We start from the raw sequence: 9678 nt of genomic DNA on the forward strand, positions 1-9678 counted from the left end.
AGTAATTCCTAGAAGAAAAGGGCTTAGGAAACGAGTTATGGAGGTAAAGGAAGGGCCCTTGGAACTTGGGAGTGAGGAAACTAATGATAAAGTGTGTGGGGGGGGGGGACTGTATCCCTGAAGGGGAGGGGAGAGGAGGGGAGGGGAGGGGAGGGGAGGGAAGGGAAGGGAAGGGAAGGGAAGGGAAGGGAAGGGAAGGGAAGGGAAGGGAAGGGAAGGAAGAGGAAAGGTATGGGCCCGCTCCGGGAGGGAGAGCACACTGGGTCCTCCCTCCTACTGGCTTTAAGGGCGGAGATTGTAGGCAGCTCCCAGGGAAGATCTATAGAATTTCCTGCGGTTTTCTAGGTGGGTCCTTGCAGGGTTGTGGTCCTCAATGATTGGCCGGCACCTGGGCAGGGGGTCACTATTCCATGCAGCTGGTCCTGAGGTCAGTCAGCCGTGGCTGCTTTGGTTGCTTATCTGGCCCAGAGCTGCAATACAACTGAGGCCTGGATGTTATCTCCCGGAGGAAAGGTCAGGGGGTCTGAACCCAGTGACCAGGATAGCTAGGGAAGGAAAGGTCACCCTGGGGGCGAGGCCCCACCCTACCGCTGATTGTCCCTTGCCAGGCACCTGGGGCCTTCCGCCGGGCGCCCTTCCTACCAGGCCCATCGTCCTTGCTCTGCTCACACCCGTCTAACTGCCTACAGCGGATGGACCATCTTGTTGGGATTTTTCACTTCCTAAAAGTGTTTTTCTTTGGTTTTCTGACTACTTGTTGCAGAGATTAAAGCTTGTAACGACCTTTACTACTTGCCTTTGTAGATGAGCATCCTCCTCCCTTTACAGACGGGAAACAGTCCTGGGGAAGCTGGAGGACTCACAGTCCTGGGGGGACAGAGACTCCCCGGCTGAGAATGGGAGCACCCCTGCCCCGACACCTCCTCCCTGGGGGCTAGGGCCTTCGCCGGGAACCCGCCCCCGCCCACGCCTTGCACTACGGCACTCCACAGTGGACATTTTTCTTAAGGCGGTAAAGGAGACTTCTGTTGATAAAAGAAGGCAACTTCGATGGCACAAAAGGAGGGATGGGCATTTTTCAAACTCAGAATTGCATGGGTATTGATCCAGGTTATGAAGCAGAAAAAAGCACACAATGCAATGCCAGCAGGATGGCTGTCTTTGTGCTCCTAACCTCAGCCTCTCTGTGCCCCAGCCTCCCGCCTCCCTCCTCCCTCCTCCCTCCTCCCTCCTCCCTCCTCCCTCCTCCCTCCTCCCTCCTCCACCGGGCCTCCCCTGGCCAGCGTCCTCTCCCTCTGGAAAAAAAAGAGCTGGTTTCGAGTCCTCCTTCCAAAGCTGAAGGAGAACAGGATGTTTAGCAGGAAACTTTTAAGAGGAAAATAAAGATGATGCTTGTGTGTATGTGTTTAGTCCTTATCTTTTAGGCATCCATCCTGAAATATTTACAGCTTAAATATCACGATGTCTGGAACTTCCCTTAAAATGCTGAGGGTTTGGGTGAGAGGGTGGAGATGTAAAGAAAGATTAGTGTGAAGTGAACATTTTTGAGGTCAGTTATGGTAATAATATGGCACATGATTCAGCCATATATATACACACATTTTCTGTATATATTCACATGCCTCATGTATAACACACACACACACACACTGACCGAGAACCTTCCTTTTAACAAAACTCCCGCATTGCACACACACACCAATTACGGAGTGTGACTGCGCCCCCTACGGGTCCCTTTCATCAAGATGGGTTCTCTTGGCCAGGCTCTGCCAAGGACAGCAGTGGGTTTGAAATGCCACTCCCTGGCATGGGTTTAAAATGCACCTAATTGCCCTCGCTGGTTTGGCTCCGCGGACAGAGTGTCAGCCCAGGTTCGGTTCCAGTCAAGGGCACGTGCCCGGGTTGCAGGCTCGATCCCCAGTTGGGGGTGTGTAGGAGGCAGCCGATCAATGATTCTCTCTCATCACTGATGTTTCTCTCTCCCGTCCTCTCTGAAATCAATGAAAATATATTTTTAAAAAATAATAAATAAAATAAAATGCCCCTAATTGGCAAAGGCTGCCCGCTTTCACCACAGCCCTTGGGAAGGTAAGAGTCAACACCACGCTTCATTTTTTTTTAAATGTGCCCTGACCAGGAATTGAACCGTGACCTCCAGGTTCACAGGTTGGCATTCAACCACTGATCTACGCCGGCCGGGCGACACCACTCTTCTCTGGGTCACAGAAGTGCATGCTTGAGAACTCGATCGCCCTGGTAAATTCAAAATGGGTCCTAGATGAGCCACTCGGACAGGGCCCTAGGAGACGATGGAATGTTCTGGAAGGACGAGGGGTCAGAAAGATCTCTGTCAAGGAGATGGCATGGATGAGAATTCGATTACAGACCATACAGCCTTCCTCTTCAGTGAGCGTATTAATTACCACCAGGAACATTAGGCAGTATGCTGCATCACCTACCAGCGTTACTGGCAATGCCGGCTTTGGTTCTTGAGTTCAGCAAAGAGAGAATTCAGAGCCAAAAACGCTAGCACAAGAGGAAGCGAATTTAACACGCAAAGCAAAAGTACACGGGGCGAGAGGATTCGATCGGGCTGCTCAGAGTGCTGCCTCAGCCTCTTAAAAAGAAAGCCACAGGCAGAAGTGAGCCGGCTGGCCGCGTGGACTCGGGGAAACAGTTACAGGTTGGAGACGGGTTCAGGGGGTTAGCCTGGGACGAGGTGCCGCTGCCCGCTGGTCCCCTGGTTGCAAGTCTCCTGGGAACCTTAGAGCTTAGAAAAAAGAAAGCAAAGATACATGCGGATAACTCTCTGCTCCTTCCTGTCGAGAAGTGACAGGGCCAGTTATGTAACGAGACCCTGGCTCCCACCTGGGAGAGTCCGGCCCAGGTGGCCACGCTGCTGGGCCATGTGGGTGTCCGTGGTCAGGTTGCTATGGAGGCCGCAGCACAGAGAGACCCCGTGGGCTGGAAGCCCGGGCCAGGAGCGCGGTGTAGATTTCAGGTCCCAGGCACGGAATGTTCTCTCCAGAATAGACCGGAGCCCATCAAGGCCAGCAGCGCCGACGCGAAACCTTCCCTAACCCTTGCAAGGTCCCCGTCAGTGTGGCCACCGCCTTGGTCAGCTCACTGCCTGCTCATCTCCCAGGCGGTCCTCTGACCACTCTTCCTATGGCCAGACTCCTTCTCCCGTCCTCATTCATCCAGCACGGCTGAATGTCACTTCCCTGGGTGCTGGGGATGGGGGGGCAGGAATGACGTCATCTTTGCCCTTTCTCTGAGGGAGCCCACCGCCTGGTGAGACCGAGCTCTGCAGCAGGGCATGCTTCAGGCAGGAACGGGTTAGATACGCTGGAGAGTAAGGCACTGCGTGGTCTGGTCAAGCCCATGAGGAAGGGGAGACTCCCCAGGTGAGGAGGTCCCTGGAGTGGGGTCTTTTTAAAAAAATATATTTTATTGATTTTTTACAGAGAGGGAGGGAGAGGGATAGAGAGTTAGAAGCATCAATGAGAGAGGAACATTGATCAGCTGCCTCCTGCACACTCCTCCCCCCCCCCCCCACTAGGGATATGCCTGCAACCAAGGTACATGCCCTTGACTGGAATCGAACCCGGGACCCTTAGGTCTGCAGGCCAACGCTCTATCCACTGAGCCAAACCGATCAGGGCAGGAGTGCGGTCTTGAAGGATGAGTAGGAGTCCATCAGGCTGACAAGGTGGGAAGGGCATTTCAGGCAGGGAACAGCATGCACAAAGGCATGGATAAGAGAGTGCGGGGTGTTCAGTGTGGGGCAAGCAAGGGAGGCAGGATCAAAATCCTGCTATAAGTCTAAAAAAAAAAAAAAGCAGACTTCTCGAAGGACTTTAAGCCGGGGAGAGTGACGGTCAGGTTTGCAGTTTAGGAAAATTACTCACCTGGGATACATTGGAGGTGGCACTCTCTGAGGCTGGAACTCGTTTACAAAGGGTTTCACCCAACTCGCTGTCACCCCGTCTCATCAGGTGAACAGTGTCAGTTCCATTGTATGGAGGAGAGAACTAAAGCCAGGACAGGGGCAGCGAGTGAAGGGCCGTGGAGCCCATCGCTTAAACCTCCCTGGAGACTCCACGCTGCAAGCAGAAGTCGCTCTGCACCTGGGGTTTCAGAGCGAGCCCACCTGGGTGCTGTGCTCTCAGCCTGGGGGGCGGGGGATCATATCGGGGTTTGGGTGCAGAACCTGGGGCTCAGGGAACCGCCACCCTCACTCGCCACATGGGCAGGAAATGCGGTGCCAGTACCAGACCCCCCCAGTTCCCCGTCTCTTCTTAAGCTGTTACTTGCCGAGGAAAAGCACCCCACACAAACGGTGCCGGAGGCCGGGCTGGTGTTGAAAACGTGGGATCTGACAGCTGGAAGTCACCCCGGAGGCTCCTGGGTTTGACTTGGGCCACCGAACACATGCGCTGAGCGGTTTATGTTCTGAGGACTCTGGGTCCCTGGGGCGGGGCCTCAGCGGGAGGACCTCCACTCCTGTTTTAGGGCGGGAGTTGAATTGGGAGTGATCGCAGCACACGTGCGGGCCAGCAGGGGGCAGCCTGTAGCTTCGCATGCTCCATCCTGCCTGCCTCTCCATCCCAGGGCACTGCCAGGAGCCAGGCACCAGGGAGATGTGAGGTCCTGGTCCTTTCCTTCCCGAAGACCATTTCAGATCTGAGACAGAAAGTGAGCGGCATGGCAGGTGCCCCGAGGGAGGCCAGCAGGGCCTGGGAGAAGGTGGGGCACGGAGCCCTCCAGCCCCAGTGGTCTAGGAAGGGCTACTTTCCGTGTTGGGGGGCGGGGGGGAGGTGGGGAGAGGGGTCTGAGCCCTGTCACGCTGAGCTGGCCCAGCTGGCGGTGGCCATGGCCGTGGCCTGTGTCCTCCCAGGCGGACTCTCACGGGAAGTCTGGTAACAACAGGATGGAGGATCTGAGCGGAGCTTCCATCTGTGGGTGGCCCAGGTCACCCAGGGGAGGGAGGATTGAGCTCAGGGGAAGATGAGCCCCACCCCAAATAAATAGGATTCAGGTGGCATCTCCAGGCCAGGAGCGGGGAGGTCCGGAGCGGGGAGGGTCTGCAAGCTACTCAGCTCCTTCCTTTCCCAGCCCACGGGCCAGACCGTCCACAGACCCACAGCCACCAGCAGCACCGACATGGTAGAGCCTGGGGGGGAAGGGGCAGCCGCCTCCAGCCAGTTCTGTCACCTGTGGGACTTAATTACTTACTCCTTTACCCTCAGCTGTGCCCTCCTCAGCCTTTCACAGTTTATTTTTATTGCTTGCTCTGTGCAAAGCGCCTGCCCCTTCCGGTTTAGCTCCTGCACCTGTAACATGTGAAGGCTTAGACTAAACCAGTGGTTCTCCACCTTGGCTCCACATTAGAATCCCCTGGGAATCTTTTTTAAATCCTGATTTCTGGACCTCATCCTCCGGAAATTCTGTTTCTTTGTTACTAATGTTGTGGCCTCACCCCATCACAAAGAAACAGAATTTCCGGAGGATGAGGCCCAGAAATCAGGATTTAAAAAAGATTCCCAGGGGATTCTAACGTGCAGCCAAGGTTGAGAACCACTGTGCTAAACGGTATCTCAGGAACCTTGCAACCCAGAGTCATAACTGTGGCTGCAGCGATGAGGAGGGACCAGGCCTCATGGGCCTCCATTTGGGGGTGGGGCTGGCGTGGGGGCTGATTTCCCCGATAGCTCAGTGTTGGGCTCACTTCCATGTCTACCTTTAAGCTGGGAAGGAGAATTTATTTATTTTTTAAAAAAATATTTTTATTGATTTCAGAGAGGGAGAGAAAGATAGAAACATCAATGAGAGAGAATCATGGATCAGCTGCCTCCTGCACGCCCCCTACTGGGGATCGAGCCCGAAACCGGGGCATGTGCCCTGACGGGGAATCGAACCCTAACCTCCTGGTTCATAGGTTGATGCTCAACCACTGAGCCACACTGGCCAGGCTAAACTGGGAAGGAGAATTTCGATGGCGAAGTGAGGACAGGAGGCAGCTGCAGAGCCGCCTGGGGACTGGCTGCTGGTGTGAGTTGGTACCACCTGGCCCTGCCCCAGGCTCCCTGCTGGGCTGACTCCTTAGCCTTCGAGGCGCCAGGCATTTGCTGCAATTACAGCAAGATTCTGGCCAAGCGGAGACTGGCCCTGCACAACACAAATGTTTCCTTACGAGCTCACACCTGCAGACGGGTGAGCTCACTGCGCCTCTGCCAGCAGGCCCGGCCGGGGACCGGCGTCTGCGCACCTGCTGGCTGGACTCCCCTGCTGCTCACAGGGGGGGGACCCCCCTCCCCCAGGCTCAGCACAGGGGCTGTGAGACACTGAGGTGCATCCGGGTCCCCGAGAGACCGCCTCCTCCAGAGCTGGTTTCCACGGCGCCTTCCCTGCGAGGGGCCAAAGGGCTCGGGGACCCTCTTCAGAGTCTGCACCAGGTTTGGGGGCGCAGCTTCTTCCTCCGTGGCCATCTCTCCGTTACCCTCCATTCACTCAGCACCGCCACTGCCCAGCACCCAGAGAGCTCGTGGCACGAGCAGGGGGCCCTTCCGCCTGGAGCCCAGGGCTACCCACCCCTAACCTGGTACACTTTCGCCTCCTTCCTGCGTCTCCCTGGACCTCCCTTTGAGGAGCCACATGGAGCCGCTTGTCATGTCCAAGGTGCGCCCGAGTGCCTGGTCTCTCTCCCCAGCCCCAGCCATCCTGCAGGACTCGCCGGCCCCTCACTGAGGGGGCTGCACCCCCCCTCATCTGGACAGAGGCACTCAGCCCCCCAACCGCGGCCGGGAAAGCTGCCTGCGGGGGGCTGGCATCTGAGTGTCCTCCCAGGAGCCACGTGCCAGGCCACGCTCAGGCCCTCCCAGGAACCTACTGGCAGGCCCAGTCCCTGCTCGTGCCGGCGCCCGGGCGTGCAGCTTAGAAGCAACGCAGTGGCATCATTGCGGGAGCAGGTGGCACCCCGGGCCCCTTAACCCCCTGCTCTAATCGTACCGGCCTTGAGCCACGGCCATCGTTTGTCACCACTTCCCAGGTAGACGCCCGAACTCTCAATCAGCAGGCCCGGCCGTGGAGGAGTAAATAAACAGCGCGCCGGCTGGCCGAGCGCTATAATTAGAACCACCATCCGGCTAAAGGAAAGTAAGACGTTTCATTCCAGGCTCTGCCCGGGGTGAGCTGCTGCTAGGGAACAGCCCAGCCCGTGTGTGAACACGTTGGGAGCTGCGAGGCGGGAGGCGGCGTAGCTCGGAGATGGGATCTTGTGAGCGGGGCTGGCATGCACTCCCTACATTCCCGTCCGGTGTTTACCTCCCAGAGCCACGCTAATGTGGTGATTGGTATCCTTCAGGCGTTTGACAGTTACTCGGGTGATGTCGCCCAACATTTCTGACTGTATTCGTATAGCAGGTTGGCATCGTTCACTGGCAATACGGGGTGACGACAGGAAGGACATGAGCTAGTCATTTAACACTTTCTCTCAAGTACCGTCTCCACGCCAGGCACCGTGCTAGGCAGTGAATACCAAGGGACTTGCTTTCACGGAGCTCACGTGTAGTGGGTGCAGACAAGTAAGACAACACACAGGCATCGACCTAAGGACATAACACCCACAAAATGCCCGGTGGAGAGAAGCGGTGCCAAGGAGTGTGCAGGGCAAAGGGATGGAGAGCGATGGAGGGCGCCGTCTTAGGTCAGGTAACTGGGAGGAGTCTGATGAAGTGACGCTGCAGGACAGACCTGGATGACATGAGGGAGCCATGTGCTGTGAAGGGAAAGGGCAGTTAAGAGTGGGAACAGCCAGTGCAAAGGCCCTGGGGCAGGAGTTGGCCGGGAGGGTCCGAGGGTCAGTGTCTGGGAGCAGAGCAGAATTTAACTGACCGGGTTTTCAGATTGTAGACACCTGCTGATTACAGGAGCCTGATGCAGCTGAACCCATGGTTTCACCTTGTTCCGAGGGAGCGGTCATGGGGCCCTGCTGCATCAGCTCAGGCCCCTGCTGCTGGGCCGAGCTCTGCTGGCTCACATCGGTCTGTTTGCCGTTTTCAATATTTATCGCCTAATGACATGACAAATCGCATTGCATGTAGCTGTCTTGTCAATGAGGAAGCAAAGTAATTAAGTGTTAAAATTCTATTGCTTCAATCCCCCAAGCTGTGCTCGCTTCGAGTAAATTGAGTGACTGTGAAAGACCTCGGTGCCGGCTGGTAAATGGCCTGTCACATCCGGGGGGACGGGAGCCCCGCGCTCAACAAGACCTGCTGGACTCGTAATGTCAACATGACAAATGGGCCAGGCTTTCGTCCTTGATCGCGAGCATTTGTCACCCGCTGGCTGCTCGTTTGCCTGATCTGCTGAGGATGAAGGTGACTGGCAGGTGAGCTGTAAGCCCCGTGGGCCGGGCACCTGGAGGCCACGTCCGGTCCACAGCGGCGCCCGGGGCACTGCCTCTTCGGCCTCCGCCCGCCACAGGCCGGTGCCTGTGCCCAGGCCTGACCTCCCCACTCCCAGCGGACTGCTCCCCTCCCCACTTCTCTCATTTCTGATGCCAGGACTGAAGCCCATTCTCGGCCCAATAGGTTTTTTACAAATCATTGTAAAATATACATAACATGGTATTTATGAATCTAACCATTGTCAGTGTACAAGTCACTGGCATTAAGTGTTGTGCAGGCATCACCACAATCGTCCCTGAGACGTTTATTGTCCGTACCCACTGAACACAGACCCTAACCTTCCCCCTGCCTCCCAGGCCCTAACCTCCCCCTGCCTCCCAGGCCCTAACCCTCCCCCTGCCTCCTGGGCCCTAACCCTCCCCCTGCCTCCCAGGCCCTAACCCTCCCCCTGCCTCCTGGGCCCTAACCCTCCCCCTGCCTCCCAGGCCCTAACCCTCCCCCTGCCTCCCAGGCCCTAACCCTCCCCCTGCCTCCCGGGCCCTAACCTCCCCCTGCCTCCCGGGCCCTAACCCTCCCCCTGCCTCCCAGGCCCTAACCCTCCCCCTCTGGTCTGCTTTCTGTCCCTGTACCGTGGCCACGCCAAGTACCCACAGAAGTGGGAGCTGCAGTGTTTGTCTGTGTCTGGCTTACTTGGCTCACCACGTTTTCCAGGCCCATGTCGGAAAATCCCGTTCCTTCTTACAGCTGTATACGCTTCCACCACGTTCTGTATCCACACGAGGCTGCGTTTGGAAAGGGCCAGGCAGCCGCGCCCACTGCACCGGTCGCTGCTCAGGCCTGGTCCCTGCTCAGGCCTGGGTGTCGCCATCTCCTTGGCCTCAAGGCCTGGCCTCGCTGCTGTGTTAGCCCCGAGGACAGCGGATGGTTACTGCCACCCCTTTGACCTTGTCCACGAGGGAACCTGGGGGACGCGATGGGAGAGGCCAAGAGCAGGTTCTGTCCTGCGGTCTGCGAAGCGCTGATGCAATGCTAATGCCCACAGAGTAGAAAATCCATTTGGTCATGGACAACCAGTCCCAGAGAGCAGGCCTGTGCGCGTTGCCATGGGGACAGTGGAAGGGGGCTGCGCAGATCATCTCGAGGGCTGGCCCGCGTCCTGCAGCCCCGAGGACTGCTCACCTCCCAGGTGCATGAGCGAGAGTCCTGTTGCTCTGCCGGCCCGGTGCTCCCGACTCCGCTGTTGTCCCCGCTGACCAGGAGGTCTGGG

The sequence above is a fragment of the Myotis nattereri genome, assembly GCF_964212035.1.
Source record: "Myotis nattereri genome assembly, chromosome: 10".
Lineage (NCBI taxonomy): Eukaryota > Metazoa > Chordata > Mammalia > Chiroptera > Vespertilionidae > Myotis > Myotis nattereri.